We start from the raw sequence: 5,690 nt of genomic DNA, 5'->3' as shown, positions 1-5,690 counted from the left end.
TTGTTTGTTTGTTTGTTTGTTTGTTTGTTTGTTTGTTTTTTCAGCCCATGGACATGGAGAAAATTCAACATGTGCTCGGGCAGCAAAGGCTCATGGGACTTTTCATAATTTAAAATTTGAGTATATGTGGTCTTATAAGGTGTGCAAATCTATATATGGACTTAAATCTAATATAAATGTCTCTTGTAGTTACTTGTATTTTAAGTTTAATCTTAACAAAGTTCAAAGATAAAGTGAGCACCATGAGTTAAGAGTATCTGACTACAGGTCTTTGTACATGTAGTTGGATCAATGTTTGAAAAGACCAAGTGCAAATATAGCMTTTCTACATAAAACAGGAGATTACAATCTAGCTGGTGGGCCAAATCAAATGGCTTGGCGGGCCAAATTTGGCCCACGGGCCCCACTTTGGGCACCTCTGCTTTAGAGCAAGGTTGACTAACTCATTTTCAAAGATGGCCACATGAGCACYATAGTTGCCCTTAAAGGGCCAGTTGTAATTAACTTTGACGTTTCATGTTTAGCATTGCTAATAAACTATAACTGAGCTCTATGTGGTATTTTATGCATAGAAACAACATTTTAGCACGTCCTCTGATAAACATTGAAAAGTATGTGACTAATTAAACGTGAAGTAAATACTACAGAAATAATATTAAAAGTAAAAGTAGGAGAATTTTATTTACTGAGTTGTGGTGAGTAGCCGCCATCTTGAATTCTGAACTTGGGTTGGGCAGTCAGAGTTGCTTCCACTTTTTCAACAGAGTATTTCCACTGGAGGGAGCATCCCYGTTTAAATTTATGACTTGTAAGTGGGAAATTCCCACTTACCTATACAACTGGGCCACAACAAAATTAGCAAATAGATAGGATGCCATCACTTCATGGGTAAAATAAAAGACACGCATTATGGGAGATGGTTTACGTTTAATACATTTGCTTTAAGACTATACATATTTGAAGCTCTTGAATGAACAAAACACAATGCACATTTGAGTTTCACATGTTCTTTACAAGTTTCTCTGACACCTGATTTGAGTGAACGGTAAGATTCTGTAGAACCTGAAGAGGTAATTCAGTRACTGAATCAGGTGYGCTGCCGCAGGTCAACAGATAAAACATGCAGGATTGTGRCTCTCATGGACCAGGATTGGACACCCCTGATAKATAGCAACAATGTGATCACATCCATTAGCAAAGATTTACAGAACTGTAGGCTGTGGCAGCAGACATGATAAAKTGACATTAGATCACCATTAATAGAAGAAAAGCAGAACAAAAAAGAGGAACACACAAACATAAACTCACAACCGGTTACATGATTACCTTCCAATAAGGTAGTCAAAAAAGGAGAGATTGTGAGACTTCTTTATAAAAGCATTGCACAGGAAGGACATTATTGTTAGTTTTTGTATTCAGTAAGTGTGCGCTCGTGTTCACTTGTGTGTGGTTTATCTTCCCCTGGGTTCAGGAGTGAAAGAAAGGCTTATCTAACAATGTGAGCCTTGTGACAGCTGTTGACATTCAAAACATCAGTCAGAAATTCACTGCTGGGTAGCTCAACATTATCTGTGGGAACATTTAATGCAGCAAAACCAAACATGCTTCAGTTTCATGCAAGTTATTGCTTTTGTTCGTCGATTCCCTCTCAAATAAATCATTAAAAAGGGTAAATCAAGAGCCTCCGAGTCTTTTCTGCCAATAATTCCTGGGTGATAGTTGCTTTGCCCTGTTGAGATAAGATCTGTCTAGGTTGATGCCACGTCTGTGAATAATGCATTAGAGATAATGACCCCTCCCTGACCAAGAGACGGACAGAAATATCACTGACGTCAGCCTGGAACCTCATGGTTTCAGACGACACAAAGAGAGGATATTAAGCCCGCAGTGCATCTCGGGGATCAGCTACACCTCTCAGTCTGCYCGTCTCTCTGTCAGGGGGGATGCATCTGTGTCACACTCTCCTCTTCTCTTGTCTTTTCATGGTGACGTGACAGGCATCTGTGAGCAGAGAGGAGAGACGYACTCACAGTGACGAAAAATGAATCCAGAAAGTGAAAAATGCTATTTACATTTCTGTGATGGGTTTTCACTGCCCCGGCATCTGTCACAGTAATGTAAATAACTCGGATCCATTGTATATATATAACAAAACAACAATAATTCATTTTTTTGTTGTTTATTGGGAATGTGGAATCAGCAGCACTGTTTTTATCAGTAGTGTGTTAAAATTCAGTGTGAATAATTATAATCATTAGAACTTTTTTCTGACCAAGACCTCTCAAGAAAAGCTGAAGAAATAAAAAAAAGCTGCAAGCATTTCTTTGTATTTGTTGTGCCATCCTGTAGATTGTATTCTGTATGTTTCCATGTACAGACAGAATCCCAGCTAAGCTTGGAACAAAGCACAGAACCAATGTTAACCCCTGAGTCTGCCAACAAAATGAGCTTCTTGCTGTCAGACAGCTCCTCGCAGACCAGTTGTCTCCATCATTGACTCAGAAACTGGAAACCCTCGATACCTGATCTGTAGGACGTGAGGGGGAAAACTACATTTTTTTAACTTCATAAACTGAGATGTGATATTTTTAGTCTATATGGATGCAAGAGTTAATCAAGAATTGATTAATAATCGATTATAAATGTGAAACAATTCAAGGACGTGTGATGACATTTCTTTTCTTTTTGAAGTTATATTTTCTTACTAAGACAAAAGACAGTTACAGTTTGATACATGGACAAAAATGTTGATGTTAAAAGAAAATAAGCTTTGGTTTTTAATTAGCTACGATTCATTTTGATGAAAAAATTTTGATAATTGTAATCGTGAACCAATCAATCAATTTGAGGCTCAAATTGAGGCTTGAGTGAATCATTACATCCATATTTGTCTGTCAAACGCCAAATTATAATCCTGACTTGTTTTATAATTACTYTTGATGGAATAAAACAGACACTGTGCCTTTTGTACCTGTTTAGATGTTAGATTAATTTTGTTATTTAAGCTACAGCTATGTGTTTTTTGATTATTTAGTATGTAGTACTAGAGGCAGGGGCTGTTCTAGGGGCGGGGCCACAGGGGCATTGACCCCTGCTGAAATTTGATTGGCCCCCTGAAGTGCCCCTGTCCTGTCACTCATCTGTCCTTTGCCCAAGAGTAATGATGCTGGATGCAGTTCCATGCCTAAACACTAGAGGCGCTAATGAGCCAAATAGAAAAGTCCAGCATGAAWCAAGCTGACAGAAGTATTTTTCTTTTCTTAAAATTTGAAAAATCCTGTAGAAAAAGTATTTTAACTCACAAATGTTGGCTGGGTTATCTCAAATGTTGTGCGTTTGAGAGTATTTTATCTATGTACTGTAAAATGAATGTAAAATTGGTAAGGAGAATTTACAGTGCAAGCTGTTTTAAAATTACATTATAAGTGTTTAAATGCGTGACTGGTAAAATACTGTATATACACCTTACGAAAACCAGTGATTTGTGTGCAAGGACGCTGAATAAATACTTGGCTCCTCTATGAATATTGTGGCCCCTTGATGGCCCCTTACTCAGAAAAGTCCTAGATTCACCTAGAGGCCAAAGAAATAACAGAAACATTACAAAAACACAAAGGTGTATTTATCTTTCAAAGGTCTATCACCCAAGTAGACTATCTGTCTCTTATGATTGACAGTCTTCTATATCTTTGAAAGATCATTAAATCATTAATTTTTTACAACTTTTGACTATGTGTACCAGAAGATCTGAAGTACTCTCAGGCTTTGACTAAAATACATCAAGAAAACTGACCAGTATTTAAGCTGCCTTGTTAGTTTTGAGCTATTGGGGGTTTTGTTAGCATGAATCAGTTTTCCATTAGTCAGTGGTCAATGTTTCCATTTTTCTGTTTCCTGACCAAACAACTTTTTGACCTTGTTGTTTTCTACTATTTTTTTACCCATTTGTTTAACAAACCAAACAAGACATCAGTCCGTACAAATAGGATAAAACACACAAAAAATCTTTCTCTTTTRTTTGTAAAAAGCTTTGAAAAGAAAGCTGTAGGAGACAAACCTACTGGTGGAAGGCTGACCTTTACACAAAGATACCAGATCTCAGGTCAAAGTGGTTATTCTTAAAATAAGTTGTTTTCAGTTMATCTCTGGCATCTTCGAAAGCAATTTATTCCATTTAAATTTATCCCTCTTGTCAAACAAATACAAGTAAATGACTAGTGGTCTGTTTTCCTCGTGGATGTTTTCGATAAAACCGTTACGGGAGAGTGCGCAATCACAGTCTGATTCTTTCCGACATAAAAGAGAAGAAATAAACGTAAAATAGGAGCACATAACTGAATTGATCTTGATCTGTATTTCAATCAGGGTTGAACCGGTTAAAGCAGAAATGAAAAGAAGAGACAGACAGAGAGAGTTCACACAGATCTCCCTTTGTGGAGACTCCCCTCCCTCGTGTGTGTGTGTCTGTGTGTGTGTGTGTGTCTGTGTGTGTGTCTGTGTGTGTGCGCGCGTGGGGACGGAGCATTAGAGTGTGTGCCGGCATGGCAGAGCCAAGATGAAAGAACGTCTGATTCCAGTCACCAAGATCTCCTCCTCCTGTGTTTGATCCCATCTTCATGTTGGCTGCCTGTCTGAGCACTGCGCACAGAGCCAAGGCCCTGGTCAGAGCTTTAGAGCTGCAGAGAGGACAGAATGATTTGTGTGCAAGCTGAAAATGTATCCAAAACCTTGCAGAAAAGCACACAATTTAACTATTAAATCTGAACAAATTTCAGTTTTTAATTTTGTAACTGGCTTTCTAAAGTCAAAACAAACACAGCTGACAGCTGTATTTATACGTCTTTTCAAAAGAAAATAGTCACTTGGGCTTTGGCTTATTAAAGGAGACATATCCTGCTTTTAAATCCTTCATGTTTTCACATTTAAATCATTCAGTTGGGGTCTATATAAAGTGGAATTGCAAAAGTTTGGTCTGAATTCCTCCTTATTGTAACTCCACAAGCCCCTCTTTCACCCCTTTTTTTGAAGTGTGTCTCAGATCAACTCGTTTTGAGGCTTTTTCTGTAAATCCAAACGAGGCACATCACACCCCACCCATTTCCAACTTCCAGAGCGCTTCATTCTAGTCTGATAGAGGGGTTTATGACTTTAACTTTGTGTGTACAAATTAATAAAAAAATGTTAACAACAGAAAACTTGCCCATCCAGCCTTGCAGCCAGAAACTGACCCAAAGCCAGAGGAGAATGAAGACTACCAAATTGTAGTTGGTAAGTCTAAACTTTATTTATCACAAATACTGTGATGTAATTGTTCAGAAGACTTCATAGGAAATAGAGAAAAATTAATGAGTTAAAAAATATGACCCACATAGAATATGAAGATATCTACACAGAACCGGGAGAAACTAAGTTCAACTTTTCTGCACTCCTAGAGACTCCAAGTTCACAACAAAATGCATTTAACAACTAAAAAATGGATTTGCATTATACGTATATCCTCTTTAATTCTATTATTTAATGCAACATTTGCATGCTTCTTTTATGAATCCCTTACGTGTTGTATCAGTGAGTAAAATTGCACAAAAGACTTGGTGTTTTACCCCAAAAAAACATTTTCTGACCAACCTGAGATATTCACAAGATGATGATGATGATGATGATGATGATGATGATGATGATGATGATGATGA

This window comes from Austrofundulus limnaeus, unplaced genomic scaffold, assembly GCF_001266775.1.
Source record: "Austrofundulus limnaeus strain Quisiro unplaced genomic scaffold, Austrofundulus_limnaeus-1.0 Scaffold147, whole genome shotgun sequence".
NCBI lineage: Eukaryota > Metazoa > Chordata > Actinopteri > Cyprinodontiformes > Rivulidae > Austrofundulus > Austrofundulus limnaeus.
The sequence above is the reverse complement of the archived record's forward strand: the minus strand, read 5'-3'. Positions refer to the sequence as shown.